At 37.2% G+C, this 18,248-nt stretch overlaps 1 long non-coding RNA gene across 23 annotated transcripts in view; it reads right to left on the minus strand.

Annotated features, from left to right (window-relative positions):
• The window catches only part of LOC118522266 (uncharacterized), a 436,304-nt gene that overhangs the window by 115,624 nt on the left and 302,432 nt on the right, over positions 1-18,248 (minus strand). For 18 of the 23 annotated variants that reach the window (XR_013447182.1, XR_013447181.1, XR_013447184.1 and 15 more), the window contains 2 exons: positions 1,487-1,642; positions 842-997 (listed from right to left, as the gene is read on the minus strand). This is a non-coding gene — a long non-coding RNA (uncharacterized LOC118522266). Of the gene's footprint in view, positions 1-841; positions 1,019-1,486; positions 1,643-18,248 lie in introns of all 23 variants that reach the window. The other 5 variants (XR_013447169.1, XR_013447171.1, XR_013447166.1 and 2 more) reach the window with 4 other exon arrangements.

An 18,248-nucleotide genomic window follows, 5' to 3' on the forward strand; every position in this document is an offset into this window, starting at 1 on the left:
TGATTGTAAATGTTAACCACATCCACAAAACACCTTCACAGCAACACCTAAGGTAATGTTCGCTTGTATAATTAGGTACTATAGCCCAGCCAAGTGATACATAAACTAACCATCGCAAGTACATCACAATGGACTCTTGCTAAATAATAATAATAATAATAATAATAATAATAATAATAATAATAATTTTCCAGGACAACTATGACTCATTTCCTTATATAATGTCCATTGCTACATATGAAAGGCATCATTATATGGTGATAAAGGCACGGCCCTGGGGCTGCACTGACTATCTAAATCCTAGCTTTACCACTTGTGGTGTGACCTTGGACAAGTTACTTAACTTCTCTGTGTCTCAGTTTCCCTCATCTGTAAAACAGGAGTTAATTGGAGTATCTACTGCATTACATTGTGAGTGTTAAATTAGCTAATACTTGAAAAGAACTTTGATTAGTGTCTGCCATATAATACTAAAGGCCCCCTATAAAAATTGTGAAATAGTGCCTAGACTTTGAGGGCTCTGGGCCTCTAGAAACAAAACAATGACCAGTTGTAATACAAGTGCTGTAACACAGATGCCACTTCTATGGGATTAGAGGGAAAAACTATTAATTCTGCCTTGATACTAGTGATGGGGATTTTACCTATGAAAGTTTGATATGCATGCAAACAGAAGGAAGTATAGACATGGGAGACGGGGATAAAACTTGTATTTTGAGATTCTTAGGGGATTTCTAAAACTGAAGAAGCTTTCGAATATTTTGGAAAGATAGATACATGGACATAGTTAAAATGTTCTACCTATTAGAGCATATTAAAAGCAAAAATTAAGAGTTACTACTCTCAGGGGCGCCTGGGTGGCTCAGTTGGTTAAGCGTCTGCCTTCAGCTCAGGTCATGATCCCGGGGTCCTGGGATCCAGGCCTGCATCGGGCTCCCCGCTCAGTGGGGAGTCTGCTTCTTCATCTGCCCCTCCTCCTGGCTCGTGCACTCTCTCTCTCAAAAATAAAAAATAAAATCTTAAAAAAAGAAGAGTTATTACTCTCAGATCATATATTGATTAAAAATGATGATGCTCACATCTATTTACATAAAATATAACTTCATTCATGTTATACTAGGAAACAAACAATAGAGCAGTCCTGCCATCAATCATATGAGAGGGAATATCAGTGGGTTACATATACACCCACGCCTGAGTACAGTAGCTCCCCCTTATCCACAGGGGATACGTTCCCAGACCCCTGGTGGATGCCTCAAACCACAGATAGTACTGAACCCCTGTGTATATATATATATATATATATATATATATATATATATACTGTGTTTTTTTCCTATACATACATACATATGATAAAGTTTACTTTATAAATTAGACACAGCAAAGAGGTTAAAAACAATAACTAATAATAAATCTAACACACTATAATGAAAGTTAAGTGAATATGGTCTTTCTCACAGTATCTTATGTGTACTATACTCACCCCTTCTTGAGATAATATGAGATGAAGGCTTACGTGATGAGATGAAGTGAGGTGGATGGCACAGGCATCGTGACGTAGCCTTAGGCTACTTTGACCTTCTGACGATAGGTCATAAGGAGGATCATCGGCTCCTGGATTGAGGTTGACAGTGGGTAACTGAAACCGCAGAAAGTAAAACCATGGATAAAGGGGGGACTGTTATATTGGAATTCCTAGATGGCCCAAGTTACTTAAGCCAGAGTTTCAAATCAAGCAAAGCAAACACCGGCCCTCAGGCACACATTCCCCTCACCCACTGAACTCACCAAAGTGGTCATGAGGTTGGTCTTAAAACTGTCTGTCACTTTTGCACATTGTCTTTGTCTATATGCACCACCAATTCAAAGAATCTATTTGTTGATTCATTAGTTTATTGTCATTTTTCCCTAGTCTATTGAAAACTCCATGATAACAGTGTCAATCTGAGTGTTGTGTGCTGAAATTTATCCACTTCTGTTATAGACTGGTGTTTCTCAGATTCAGGGAATGTATGAGCCACTATGTTATTATTTATGTTATTTATGTTATGTTATTTATGTAAATTCAAAAACTTACTTCTTTAGACCAGAAACACAACGTATGAATGAAAAGGCAGAGGGGACAAGGTATCTGGATACTTCAAAAAAATAGCCTCTACTAGAATTAATAAATACAGAAAAGATACTTCTTCTTTAAAAATTTAACAAACCAAATAACCTTCATATTGTTTTTACTGCTATTATGCATTCAAAAAAGCTTAAAATATCCTGTTTTACAGAATATAAAAATTTTATAGGAAGAGGAAATGCATAGAAATAAAGCAAAAACATAATAGCAGTAATAATTAAGAGAATTAAACCTTTATATTTGTTTAAGTGCTCTGTGAAGAGCCTAACTACTCCTTATAAGACACCAAGAACATAGAGAGGAAGGCTGGGATCCAGAGTGGTTTCTTAGTCTGTTATATTATTCATTCAAATATCTGTTGATTGTTTAACAAGACACTAGGAGGTGATTTGAGGTTATAAAGATGGATAAGATACCATGTACGCCTTTTGGAGGGGGTGGAAAAATCACTCATATTAAAAACAAATACAAGGGAAAAGTGATATGTGACAGTACACAGATAAAACTAAAATTCCAGGAAATTCTGAGGCACAGGCTCTGGAAAACAGAGAAGGCTTTAGGGAGTAAGAACACATGACCTTTGCCTTGAAGGATGAGTCCAATCTGGCCTTTGGGAAGAGCTTTTCAGGCACAAAGCTAAGGAAATGAGGACAGTATATGAAGATTATAGAGTTTAGTATGGCTAGAATATTCGTTTTACATCAGAAGCTTAATGCTATTAAAACAAAAACTTTACCCTTATGTTTCTTAATTCAGTACCTCTTCAGTCTACCATGCTGAAATAGTTATCTAATATTGCATTAAAAAAACCACCTCCAAACATCCTGGGTTATAAGAATCACCATTTCTTTAGCTCACTATTCTGGAGATCGGCAATATAGGTTTAGATCAGAGGTGTGGTTCTTCTGGTTTGAATCAGACTCCAGTGATTTTGTCTGGGCTTGCTCAGGAATTTGTAATCCGTCAGCAAAGTCAACTAGAGGCTGGGTATTCTAGGAAGGTCCCATTGAGATAATTCATCTCTGTCCAATGTGTCTCTCATCCTTCAGTTGACTAGCCCAGGCTGTTCACATGGCAGCTGGGAGGGGTTCAAGAGAGCCAGTAGAAACCTAGGCAGACTATCACTTCCATCACATTCTATCAGCCAAAGTTCAGTCCTGAGTCCAGCCCTGATCCAAGAGGTGGGAAAATAGAATTAACCACTGATGGGAGGAGATGCGAAGTCACATCACAAAGGCTGTGGATACAGAAAAGGATGAAGAACTGGGGCCATTAGTAATCAATCTATCACACATGAAGTAAAAAAAGAAAAGTTATTCTAAAATATTTAGAAACAGTCCATTTTCTGAAGCTAAATACTAGATTTTAATCTTCAGCAAGTATATGCACTCATAAACATGTAAATGCAAACACAACCAGTCTTATGCCTAGAAAATTGGGCAGTGTTTCTGTTTGCTTTATTTTATAGCTATTTTTTTTCCAGTCACCGGCAGAAGCTGTTAAAGGACTGGTCAAAGCATTTTATTTTCCTTCTTCAATTCAGTGCCTTTTAACTTATCAACTGCCGTTACAATAAAGGAACATCAATTAATGCTAAATTACAAAGGGATTCTTGTGGGATTGCCTATTACAGCTGCCCTGATGCCAAAACCATTCAAAGTGATAAATGTTTTACACTGAATACCAAATACACTCATAATTATTTTGCCATTTACTAAAAGTGTTGCCAATCTACCTTTGATTCTAAAGAAACTGCACATCTTTATCCACTCAAATATAAAATCTTGTGCTCATGAGATCTACACAAAGACCCTTTTATTTGGGTCAAAAGGATGCTTCCCCCATGCCCATTTAATATGTTTTCTCTGAAGTTCTCGATGCTGCCCTTAGGGCCATCCACATACTGATGATAAGCATGTAACTTGCATAGCAAACTCCCTCCCTCCCCACCTCACATCACAATATCCAGAGTTCAGTATGTCCCATAATAAAATGATATATTTTTGTATGCCCTACACATACTGCTAAGGTATTGCTTTGTGAATAGAGCCCTACAATATAGATACAGTTTACCGGGAACTTAGCATTTAAACGACTTTCATCTTGACAATGACTGACATGCCTCGCTGAGAATATTATATATTTAGAAGATACTTTTTTTGAAGGCTCCGTACTTAAGAATCATGTCTCATCATATTCAGTGAACTTCTGAACTAAGTCTTAAATGTTTAAAGAAGGGTCACAAAGCCACTCTGCTACAAAAGTCTGCAACTTGCACCCAACTCATATCACAGAAGAAATTCATGCATAGAATAATTTTTCCTAAGTTTTCTTTCCATTTAAAGAAAAAAAAAAAGCTCTTCTACTTTTAGCTTTGAATATTTATCACTGAGATGAGAACTTGAGCTGGAGTCAAACGAAGTAAAAGACAAACTCTAGGGGGGAAAGTACATCACATTCTTCATAAACTTTGTAAGAATTTCTCCAACACATGCTTCTCCATTTATACAACAGATCAAGGAAGGCTAGAATCCAATTTCAAATCAAATAACCCCCATATCGATGTGCAGGATAGTTGACAGTGCACTCTCATCAACCCTGTGCTTTCTGGTGGGTAATGTGCACAGTGTAACTTAGAGTAGCCATTTGGCAGAAAACAGCTCTAGTCAAATTGAAATAGCCTTTGGAGCCTTGGTTAGAATGGAGACCATAATGTATGCTTGTCATTTGATGAAAAATAGTGGGTTTAAATTAAGTGGGGGGAAAGAATCCTGTCGTCCAGATCCGAGCTTGTACAATGACACAAATGTCAAGATCTTATTTAAAAGTGTTAAGGTACAGTACGGCTCAGCGGCACAATTTGTAAGGAAACACGGGATCATGTGCCGGGGACTGAAGATTTGCTGCCTGATACCAGCCATAGGGAGTGATAAAATATGTTTCTTCCAGATAATTACTTGCTGCTCAAGGAAAGTGGCATTTCTAAATTGATATTTCAGTGCAGCATAAACAGATTACGCTGCACAGGTAGACATGGGCTAGTTTTTGTCACGCGATTGGACTTGGAATCACTCAATGCCACATAAAACTAATTCTGTTTTATGCTTACAAAGCAATACAACTTCTCCAGAGTTAAGAAAATGTCCACTTAGGTGAATATAATGAAAGATTTAAACCTCAGATGGCAAAAGAAAAAAGTTGTGGGTTTTTTTTTTTTTTTTTTTGACTGTTTAAAAGGATTCTAAGAATATTCATGCTAGAAAAAGCTCTATCAACATCTGGAAATGAAGCAATTCCATGGTATTTAGAATGTCTCAGTTTGATTAAGGAATAATTTATCTTCCAGGTACCATGCTAAGGGATTTATATGCATGTTGCTGAATTCTTAAAGCAGTCCTATGAATCGGGTAATAGTATTAGTCTCATCTTAGAAGTGAAATAACTAAGGTGAAAGAGGTTAAGTGACTTGTCTAAGGTCTCACGGTCATGAGGCCAGACACCAAACTCAGATGTCCGACTTGAAAACCTGTGTGATCTAATATTATATACTGCATATGTTCACAAAAAGAGTTATTAAGAAATAATCTTGTAAGCCTGTTAGCCGTACATATAAGCAAACATGCTATAAGCAAAGAATACTAGAGAAGATAACAGCTTTTTCCACTCTCATCCTAATACCTTTGTGAAGTAAAAACTCACTACAGAACTGTGAGAAGTACTTTAAATTCCTAGTTCACAAACAGCCTGGGCCTTCACATTCTTGGACAACTGCTTGAATTTTTTCTTCTAATAAGTCGGTAAACGTTAGAAAGGTAGAGTAATATATATTGCAGCTTTACCAGCCTGGGGTACAAAGTCCGTATTCAAAGGAATACAATTCTGAGCCTTCGGCCATTCCTCTTTCCACAGGAGCGTCTTTTCTGAAGTCTCCGTTAATGTAAGCTCCTTAGGATACAGGTACAATGTGAGGAGGAACTCCAGCAGCTGCCACAGACCAGGTTCCATCCTTTCAGTCTACTCCCCCCAAGCCCCAAACACACATAAGAGCAGACTCCACGACCCAGACGATGCACCCATCAGAGTCCATTGGACTTAATTACACAGAGCAACCTACACCCCATTCCGAATAGCTTCCTCGTGAAGTCTGCATTGGTTTGCTCAGGCTGACATAACAAAATGCCAGAAACTAGGTAGCTGAAACAACAGAAATTTATGTTTTCACAGTTCTAGAGGCTGGAAGTCCAAGATCAAGGTCTGGTTTCTTCCGAGGCCTCTCCTTGGCTTGTAGCTGGCCACCTTCTCACCACGTCCTCACATGGTCTTCTCCCCTGTGTGTGCACTTTGCTGCCATTTCTGTGTCCAAATTTTCTCTTTTTAAGGACAGCAGTCATATTGGATTAGGGCCCATCCTAATGGCTTCATTTTAACATAACTCTCTCTTTAATGGCCCCATCTCCAAATACAATAATGTTCTGAGGTACTGGGGGCTTTAACATATGAATTTTGTGGGGGGAAACAACTCAATGCATGACAAAGTCGATTTCTACCTTCTTTCGAGACTCGGTTTGACTCAGAGTAAGCCCATTTTAATTACCACACTTATCATCTGTAGTATCTACAAGATGATTTAAAATGATCACATTCTAAATGCATATTTGACTTATATGTGTGCAAATAATTTGTCTTGATGTAGTTCCTGAAACAAAGATAGTATGTCCAAATATAAGCATAGGTTATCTTTAGGTCGTCCAACAACCAACCACTTTCCATTTTCATTCTCTTGAGTGGAAATAGGATCCAGCTTCAGGTAGTACCATACTAAATGGATGAAATTCAGTTATGTGAGTTTGCCAGCTCCTGAGTGTTTTGTATACAATTTTACGCTGCTATAAATGAGTGAACTTGAACATATCGCTTAATGACTTGAGGTCTCAGTTTCCTCATCAAGGACCTAAACGTTTTGGATTATGATAAGACAGTTTCTAACTATAGCATTCTGTGGTTTGGGGCATGGCGCAAGTGATTTCTATCTCATTGTATGTATTTTCGAGGGTGAAGCTCAGTTGGCTTTCTGAATTGCTCCTCCAAATATAACCTGAAAAAATAAGCTTAGACATGAAGCTAACAATTCACAGAGATACAGAATTCCCCCCAAAATTAATAGTGACCATTATTTTGGCTAATTTTTAATTATTCTGTTAGTAAAAATAGGTTCCTCTCTAAGAAACGAGTAATTATTCTTATACTAGTTAATTCGTTCTCAAAAATTCCCAACTGCTTGTTTTCAGTTATGTTTCTAACACTTTTCAATTATGCTTCATTTTTTTTCCTGGTTTTTAAAAAATTATTTTGTCATTGCTTGATTTTTAAAAATGCCGACTTTCTACTTTAGATGATTTTAGCTCTAGTATATTCTCCACTGTGCCTACAATTATTAATTGGCTTATTTTTCCATTTGTTTATTTTTATATATCCCAATCACTCTTTCATCCCTAAATTCTCTAATAGAACTCAAAATATTGTTTTTGTATATTCAAACATATCAGATAATATATCAGTTTAATTATAACTTCAGTCTGGACTGGTTCTCTAGGACTTCAACATGGCTATTGACCTAGCACTTCCCAGTATTATTATTCTGGAAATATTTCTCTCTTTTTTTTCCTGGTGTTTAATTTATGCCTTTCTCTCTCTTTTTTTCTTTTTCCTGTTATTTTGGTGAAGCATGCAATTTGGAAACTTTCTAGAAAAATGGTACATAGGAGGTAAATATTTTGAAATTGTGCATGATTAATTAATGATAAAATGATTTTATAGTTGATTGATAATTTGGGTAGGTATAGAATCTTGGGACGGAAATAGTTTTCCCTTAGAATTTTAAAGGATTTGATCCATTGGTTTTAGCTTCTGGCAAGGCTGTTGACAAGTTTGATGCTATTCTGATTTCTCATCATTTGCATAGGTCTGTTTTATATTCTGTTAGCTTCTGTTAGGATCTTATCTTAATTGCTGGCATAGTGAAATATCACAATAATGTGCTTTGGTGTATCTCTTTTATCATTCATTATACTGAGTCTGTTTTATCTGTTTTTAACAGTTAAAATCTGTTTTTAACTGTTTTAACACTCTTGTCCTTTTAGTCTGGAAATTTGTCCCTGACTTTTTTATTGATAATTTTCTCCTTTCTGCGTCTTTTGTTCTCTCCTGTTGAAGTTTCCATTATTCATAGGTTAGATCCTATGATCTGTTTCTCTCTTTTTGTTTTTCTCTCTCTGTCTCTGAGTTTTCCTTGACTTCAATTTTTAAACCTACATTAAAATATCTACTAACGTATTTTGAATTCCCAAGTTCTCCTTTTGCTGGAGGCTTTTTGCTCATCAGTATCTCAGATCTTTTATTCTAGATTACAAATTTTTTGACCTCTGACATTGGGTGAAGTGGGTGGAGGGTTGGAGTATGCTCAATATTGTCAATGTCCTTAGAGCCAAGCAGAGTAAGGAGGGTAGTGATCTCAACCATTCAATATATGTGGACAATAAATACCTTTTTTTGTTGTTTTTTTGTTAAGCCTTCTTGATTTCAGTTGTTTACTTAGTCTCGCAAATCCAAGTTCAGCATGACCTGGGAGGAGTACTCACCTGGCTGAATGGGTAGAAGAGAATTGGGAGGTCACGTGTTGCTTGTAGACTTCATAAAACCCTCCTGTTTTCTTTAATTCTTATCTTCTGAGGTCCCTAGGATCTTCAGTTCCTCATCATATCCTGGGTTCTGCTTTGTAAATTTGCTTGCTTTTTGGCTTCTTGTTCTGCAAGCAGTTTTCACTTTTTTAAGCTGCCAAGTCCATAACAAGTAATTCACTACCATTCTCTTTTCCAAAGTTTGTCCATTATAGACAATAGAATATTCCATTGTCTTCTTACCAATTTTTAGCCTGATGGATTTTTTTCTTAATTTTTTTAAAAATGAGCAAGTAACCAAACTTTCCTGACATTTTAGTGACGTTTTGGGGGGAGCAGTGGTAAAAAATTCAATAAGTGATACTTAATATTAAGTATATACTTTTTTCCCTAAGGATTTCCTGGAAATGATATCAAAGATAATCTGTCATAGACAAAGATAACAAAATAAGAAAAAAGTTATGTATTTAACTTGAATCCACCCTTTGGCTATTAATGTCTCATTTAATGAGATATTAAATTGTTAATAAGACAGATTCTTTATTAACCTTTTCTAAATATTTAGAAATGTCTCTTCTTCCTCATATCTTACTTTGATCCCACTCCTTCAAAAGGTAGTTGATGCTCAGTGTCTAGCTGTCCTTTTGGTCATTAAAACCTGAAGTCAATCTCATATAATTTTTTTAAGCACTCGCCAATTGAAACTGCTCAAGCCACAAGCCTATTTTGAGCCATTATTTTATGCCTCCTCTGAAATATTTTTTTCCTCTGAACATTTGATACCTTTCTCCTCTGACTCTTCAGAAGTTATCTTCTTTCTTGCTTTCTGTGACATTCTAGTCCTAGTTCTCCTGACTGCCTTTCCTTTCCTCAAAGCTCTGTTATTTGCATTTATTTTTCCCCTGGAACAAACTAAGTGGAGGTCTTTGTTAGGGTTCTGCTTTAGGTCCTCTAAGATCAATTTTATACTCTTATTACATAGTCTAAACCGCAATCTCTGAGTAGGTAACTTCCAAACCTTTTTCTTTATGCCTTTGCTAACCATTTGCTTATGCTCTAGATCATCTTATCTATTATGGAATTTCTCATACATGTTCTACCAAAAGCTCAAATTCAACACATCTAGAGTTAAATCCAACCTTGTAAATTTAGCCCGTGTCATTATCTGTCGTAGAGCTAGTTGGTGTAAAATGGTCTCAGTATCAGGTCTGGTAACTGGTGCCAGTGATCAGGTAAATGCACTGAAATGATGGGCTTCATGTCACAAAGTTACCCATGCTTCTTCACATGATGGTCACAGGCTTCGCCGGACCTGCAAAAAGAGTTATACTCCATCCCAAAACTCTTCTTAATCCTCTGCTTAGGTCACATTTACTATAGTCCAACTATGCCAAGCAAGTCACATGGCCAAACTTAGGGCTGATATGAGAGGGCATGGATAAAGGAAGACACAGTCAATTGGTACCATTAATGGCCACAGTCTATACCCGTGTGCAGACTACAGTGTTTCTTCTTATACTTAATATTCTCACCATCCTCCTAATCAACCAAATGTGAAACTTCCATATTTCACTCTCTCCTAAGCACACCATGAACTTTTCTACCTCCAGTTTTGATTCATGAGATTGGATTCCCAGCAGTTCTTTTTAAAGATGCAGCTTCATGAGCCTCACTCAGGTCTTTCAGTTCATAATCTCTGTGGGTAGAGCTCAGAAATATCCCATTTTGACTGAGTCCATAGGATATTTTTGTGCACAGTGAAGGTGGAGTATTACTGCTCTAGTCTATTCATGAAAACTTTAAAAATATAACCCAAGCATGGGATTTTTATTTAGTTTGAGATTTAGAAGGTATGATGATGCTCATTAGGAAATATAGAAATCCCCAAAGATTATAAACAGTGTAAATGTGGGCTCATATAATATTTTCAGTGTCCATAATTTACATTTGGCCTACTCTGCTTCATCTGTGCTCGAATTTCTTGATTGCTTCTCATGCTTAATCATCCACCAAATCTGATCTCTATACAAATTTTAAACAATGCTGTGGAGAACAGTTTCCTTGCATTTAAATTTCCTTCGTCATATCTTTCCCCCGTCCTCCCACTCCAGAGCTCAATAACAGAATTGTCCTACATTTGTAAAGCAACTGAAGTTGCAGAGTGCTTTCACAAGCATTAACTCATCTGGTCCTCACAAACCTCTCTGTAATGAATTAAAGCAATTATAAGTATTCCACTTTATAGAGCAAGAGCCTGGATTCATCAAGGGGTTGTTACTGGTTTTGGAATAAATTGAAACAGAATTCAGGTCTCCTGACTTTGTTAGCACATGACTGCTGAACCAAACGGTCTCACTTAAGTCTCCACAAATTTGGACTTATTACAAAAGTTCTGATATGAGGAAACACTAAGGGGAAAGCTAGAATTATAACATTAACACTTAGCTCTTTGATCCAAATTTGAAATAGTCCACGTTGAGGAACATACACTGCAATTGATCACTTACTGTGAAGGATAGAAGTTTCAAAGCAAAACAATTGCTACATAGGAAAACACATTAAAAATTGGGCCATTAGTCCATAATGTATGAAATGGCCGGATTTTTTTTTTTTTTTACAGCCTGGCTGTTTTTGAGGTTTGAAAGTGCCTCTGTTCTTACACTACTAGTGTTGTATTTACAAAAGGAAGAAGATAATTTCCTATAGGTGGAACTTGCTGCACTGTATTCAAAAGTATATGAGGGGCGCCTGGGTGGCTCAGCCTGTTAAGCGTCTGCCTTCGGCTCAGGTCATGATCCCAGGGTCCTGGGATCGAGCCCCGCATCGGGCTCTCTGCTCGGCCGGGAGCCTGCTTCTCCCTCTCCCACTCCCCCTGCTTGTGTTCCCTCTCTAGCTGTCTCCCTCTCTGTCAAATAAATAAAAAATAAATAAAATCTTTAAAAAAAAAAAAAGTATATGAAACATTCTAGGAATTTAAACCAATATGCAAATAATTCAAAAGGATGATGTTAAACCCAAAGTGCCGTAGGTTGGGCTACAAGTAAATCTTGTAGCAGCAGGTAGGCTGGCATAGGTACACTCTCCTTCCTGTCTAGGGGAACCTAGAGATAAAATCCCACTGGAGACCATATTTTTCTAGGCTTTTTTCCCCCTAACTAGACAGATTGGCATTTCTTAAGCTCTTGACAGCTGGACATTACAAATTTGACAACTCAAAGATGTGAAATAAGTCATGGAGGAGAAAAGACACCTGGTGACTCTACTCAGATCACCTGAAAAGGAAAAAAATATACATTGGGGTGTGAGAATGGGGCTGAGTTTTAACACTTGCTCATTTGTCTACTGTACTGAGATGTTAACACTGTCATATGAGAAACACCACTTGGGTTTTACCATCAACAGATATTGCATAAATTGTTGAAAAAGAAATAAAGCAGAGATAAAATCTGTTTCTTACAGGAATTAGGTATTGGAAGAGCCCAGTATCTTGAACTCCACTGCACGGCAGGCCATTGCTAGTAACTCTTATGGGCAGAATACTCTGGCACATAGACCAGATTTGACCCAGAAAGGAGTTTTTACAGTGCAGGAGGTTTCCTTTTAAAAATAATTATATCTGTCAACATAGGGCCTACATTTCCTCTGTAGTGGAATATGAATGCTTCAGTTTGGCAGATTTCCCACCCAACCTGCCTCTCATTTATGTTTGCCAGGACCCTGTGGCTTATTCAACTTTTCTCATTCTCCACTGAAGGTGGCCAGAGACCCAAGTCTCCTAGCAATTTCTCTCCCGTCACTCATCTTGCCCAGTTGGCAAATGGTTGGTGTAGAGATTTTTTTGAGATGAGAATGTGTATAATGATTACACTCTGAGGTATTAATCACTGTGTTGTTAATAAAAGTAAAAATTAGACAAGAGCTAGCAGGGGATTGGTTAAATACATTAGGATATATCCATAAAATGGAATACAACATTGAAATGACTTTTAAGAGGAACATTTGTTGACAAGGACAGATGTTCATGAACATTGATGAGGGAAAGTCCACCATCGGTGTGCAGAGTTCAGTGATGTGCTGGAGTGGCTTGTAGCCACACTGAAGAACCAACTGGGCACATCCCTTTCCATCTTGTCCTTCAGTGACTTTACATAAGTAGCTTGAAATCAGCCGTAGTGAGAGTATTTCCACTACACAAATTGGCAAGTGCTACAAATCAGAGCTTTATTTCTTTTTCTGGAGAGTCAGTTGAGAAACATTTACCTGCACACTACTATTATCATATTTTTTTAATATAAAGTTGGGAAGGGGGTGCCTGGGTGGCTCAGGTCATGATCCCAGGGTTCTGGGATTGAGTCCTGCCTCAGGCTCCCTGCTCAACGGGGAGTCTGCTTCTCCCTCCCCACCCCGCCAACTTGTTCTCTCCCTTTCTCTCTCTCTCAAAAATAAATAAATAAAATCTTTAAAAAAATAAAGTTGGGAAGGTATAGATGAATACAAGAAAATGATGGGAGACCTCTTATGTGAAGCCCTAATACTGTTAATGTATTAACAGTGGAGTTATACTTTCTTTTTTCTTCTATTTGCTTGTCTTTTCTAGATTGTCTTCAACAGTAATGTCACTTTTGTATTTTCTTAAAGTAATGCAATTATGTTTAAATAAAAGTGTTCCCTATATAATGAACTTATTATTAAATGACAACACCTCACCCAGCTGCTATTTCTACATTTTACGAATGCCAAATCTCAAGATTCCCTTGAGAATGCCTGAGATTTAGCTAGGAGTTAAAAATTTCAAATCAATTCACATATACCCATAGCTCCCTAATTTTTTTCAATGATGTCTAAAGTACAGGAGATGAGCTATAATGACAACAAGACCATGGAGGATAAAGAAGAAAGCAAAGCACTCATCTTTCAACAGTGTTCAGGGCTTGAGAGAGTCTGGTTTTGAAAGAGTCCTGACCCCAATACCTAGGAGAGTTCTGGATATCCTAGGGGTGCTGGGATTGTCCTGGTTTAAAGGTTTCTGGTGTGTAGGCAGACCAGCAACACTGGCATTAGCTGGTGGGAAAAGGTAGCCAAAAGGGGCAGGCATGACCATGGGTCATTTAGTTCTGGTTATAACCACTTTGCATGAGATGACTCCTGACATCAGTGTCAAGTTGGAAGCTAGCTCATCCCCCACTAGACACAGCCTCAAACAACTCAAAGTGTGTAAGTGCACGGCCAAGTACCCAGACCTAAACGTAAATGTGTTAGCTTTCTTTATATAATTCCTAAACATAAATATACTGTGTCAAGGAAAAGTGATCACAGAGATCCTGAAAGGCCTTTCAAAATGCTGTTAAAGTAATATATTCTGTACATAATTCTCAAAATTTTGGGTGCCAAGGTGCATGCACGTGTGTGTGTGTGTGTGTGTGTGTGTGTGTGTGTGTAAACCTTTGTCCAGTGCTAGAAGTATGTAGAAGTGGAAGGAAATTGGCAGTATTTTAAGTAAGAAGAAACATGACAAATCTTTATTTAGAATCTGAAAACTTTAAGCCTTTTTTCCTGGCTGTGTAAGAACCTTAACCTTTTTTTTTTTTTTTTTTTTTTTGAATTTGTACATTCACTAATCTAAATTCACCTTCGGAGAATTAGCCTTAAATTTGTTATCCCTGAAATGCTCTCTAGTGGCTGGCATGGGAGTTCACAGTCCTGTGCACTGGTGGTTATTAAATAACCTCGGGAAATTTGTGTGTGTTTGCTTGATTTTTACCTTTGGAGAAAATTTCTTTTGGAAATTATTTTATCTTTCTGTATTCCCTATTCGGTTTTCATGGACTGCGCTGCTTTTTGCCTCTTGTCATAATTATCTGTAATGTTGAGTCAATTTTGAAAGTAAGCCTAGATTTGCCCTAGAGGTGGCAGAATTTCTGTGGTGGGTAAGTGAAATGATTGCTCCATATAACTTTATAAAGTGTAAAGACCTCTGAGATGAAAGGAGCTATATAAATGTAAGGCTGTCATTTTAAATTGCCATTACCGTTTGAAATTCTCAAGAGAAGCATTACTGAAATCCGGCGTATGCACCATATTAGATTGCTTAATATCATTAAAGCATGTGCGGCAAATGAAAATACCAATTTCCTCTTATATGTAGTTCGTGTTTAAGGCAGCGTATCCAAAGCTAGCATGTTCACAGCTCATTCTGGCATATTAATACTCACCGAAGGAAGCAGAAGCTAACAAAGTATGAAGACAATGGTGTTTCTCTAGCCTGGTGATTGCTGTTTGTGTGTGTGTGTGCTGGTGAAGACAGACACAGATTGGAGAAGCTAAATGAAATGAGGCGTAGGCCAGAGAAGGTTTGATAGGACCTGCAGAGAAGCCTGGGCAGAGACATACATGGCGTATCACTATGTGATTTATGTTTAGCTTTGGCAATAAGGAAACCGAGAAATAATGTATATTTACAACAGCAGAAAAGAATTGTAAGAACAGGAAAATTATCAAAACAGTGAAAATGGCCTGCCCTCCAACATGAGACTAGCTGTTTCTGTCGCCTCCCTGTTTGCAAGCTTGTTTTAGGAAAGGAGAATGCTCCGTATTATTGGAGCCCTGCACCACCTAGCAAATGCCAAGAAATACGCAAGTGAGAGCAAGGCATCAGTGGCAAATTGGAATCTAAGGCCTTTTGTGCTTGTTAAATGGTGGAGTGATTATAATTGGAAAAAGTGATGTGCATTAGTTCTGAGTGAATGTACAAGAAATGACAAGCGTGTAACTTAATGATTACTTCACAACACTCAGGACTGCCTTCTAGTCTCGCACCGAAGAGTTCAGCCCTACAGCAGAGAAAGCCACATGCTTTCTCCTCCTATTCATGAGTATTCTCCACAGGTCACATGGAAATAACCCTGAAGTGATAAGTCTCGGTTTAGGAAGTCTGCTGCTTAAGCTGGTGTAAGTCATTGTGACAAAGACTGGTGGGATGTATTTTTTTTTCTTTTCGTTGCCAACCATCACAATCATTGGCAAGTGAATGGACAGAATCTTGTTTTAAAGGAAATAGCATATGTTTACCCTCCTGGGGAAAGGGAGGATATGAGAAAGTTTCCTGAAAATCAAATCTAATATTCAAATGAGTGAAAGTGCGCCACCTTTCTCTTCACCGTTAAAGTAGATGTGTACACAGTACGGTGATTTTCTAATAACATCGAAAGTATATCCTTAGTCTTTCTGAACACAAAATTTACCGCATATAATTCTGCTGTATAGAAGTTAAAAAGTGAAAACAAAGGTAGTTTTCAAAAGGTTTCCATAGTGAGAAAAAAGTATTCTTGTGATTTTAGAACCTAAAGTATAAATAATAATAACAATTATAACAGAGTCAATAAACTAAATTATTAACTAGAGTCAATAAACACGTATAAAGTGTCAGGATGCAGCTTCGATTTCATTTTATCTTGGGGACCGGTTCTGAAACTACTGTGTAGACCAAGCTATGATGCAGGAAGGCTTGCATAGATGACATTTTCCTAAAACCCAAGCAAAGTCAAAACCGATTTATGATTGCTAGCTAGAACACAACTTAAAGACTGGCTCTAGAGTGAGGAAAACATTTAAGAGAGGACAAAACATTACAGAAGTGAGAGGAATGTATAAAATTCTCTCACATATTGTAATGTGAAAGGTGAGAGTTTACGCAGAGATGTATCCGGATTTGTGTACTTTAAGTTCCTCACAAGTGCTCCCACGGAGCTTCCACCAGCTGAGCTGTGACCGGGCAAACTCAGGAAAGCTTACTGAGGCCTTTTTTTTGTGCTAATGATGTAGTCTAGCGAAGAATACTAAAGAAAACCAGGAGAGCCATAGAAGAGCCATAGAAGTGTTCTACTCTCTGTAATTAAAGTTTTCCCTTTTTATTTAAATCCATATCCTCAACAGCATAGGATCCCTAAATGCTTTTGCCAACACTTTTGAAAGGATGTCCCTTCTATTACTCGGAAAGGCCCAATGATAGTCAGTGTAGGAAAATTTAACAAGCTTTTCTTGGCATAAAGGAAAGAAAGTTCTTTATTATCTCTCTTTTTTTTTTTTTTTTGAAAAGTAATCTTCATTTAGAAATATGATTTACTGTGGAAGGGTTTAATAAGAGAGCTTTTTTTTCCCCTTTTTTAACATCTATTAGTAGGATGAAGTGAAGATAGTTACGATGTGAGAATGTATTATCAAGACCACCGTGCAGGTAATATCCTGCATATTGAGTCTAATCACCCATTTAAGTTAAAGTAAGAGTTGTTAAGAATACGGAGACTCTCACTCTAATGATTAGTGATGAGAATCACCTAGATAATGAAATTAGTATTGAGAAACATATTTTTAGGCAGAATGATTATCCTGGGAGATTGATTAAAAGGATAATTGAAGAACAATGTAACCTTTTTCATAGTTATCAAGTTGAACTTGGTTAAGGTAATTTATCATAATAGTGTGGCTATGACAAATCATAAAAGGACCGGCCACTGTTTAAAAAGATGTTTATTATATATTAATTCAGACATGTTGTCATACCAGTGAAATATCTTCAATAAAAATGTGGAGGATGATAAGTGTAGTGGAACGATATCTCAAGCCATCTCAATAACTCTTGAGAAGCAGCTGAAAGGAGTTTGCAACGTATGAAAGAGGATTCCTAAAAAGGAGTCACAGTTTAACGGTTCTGTTAGCAACAACAGAAAAACTAACTGCTTCAGTCTTGAGATATTAACAAGGATTGCATGATAATAATTTTCTTCTTCGTAGATAAAACGAGAAGCAAATGCTTACTTACTTCAAATCAGTCATGAAAATGGACAGAGAGAGGAATTGATTAACTAATTGAAACGGAATATAAAAAATGGTAGGGTGTCCCTTGCAAAAATCTGCATTGGCTTTGTGCTGTCTCTAACTGGGCCTTCTTGCCACTCACATTTTTGGATAATTGAATTACTATTCTTTTAATGTCTCTTTTTACATTTTTATTTCTTAATTATATTAAAATGAACTCTTTTAATGAATGGAATTTTAAAGTTTTTATTTAAATTCCAGTTAACATACAGTGTAATATTAGTTTCAGGTGTACAGTATAGTGATTTGATTCTTCCATATATCACCCAGTGCTCATCCAAGTGCCCTCCTTAATCCCCATCACCTTTTTCCTCCATTCCCCCCCCCAACTTTCCCTCTGGTAACCATCAGTGTGTGCTCTATAGTTAAGAGTCTGTTTCTTGGTCTGCCTCTCTCTCTCTTTTTTCCCCTTTGCTTTGTTTTGTTTCTTAAAATCCACGTGGAGTGAAATCATATGGTATTTGTCTTTCTCTGACTGACTTATCTCGCTTACCATAATACTCTCTAGCTCTATCCATGTCATTGCAAATGGCAAGATTTCATTCTTTTTGATGGCTAAATAATAT

This window comes from Halichoerus grypus, chromosome 4 (assembly GCF_964656455.1).
Source record: "Halichoerus grypus chromosome 4, mHalGry1.hap1.1, whole genome shotgun sequence".
In the NCBI taxonomy this organism is placed as follows: Eukaryota; Metazoa; Chordata; class Mammalia; order Carnivora; family Phocidae; genus Halichoerus; species Halichoerus grypus.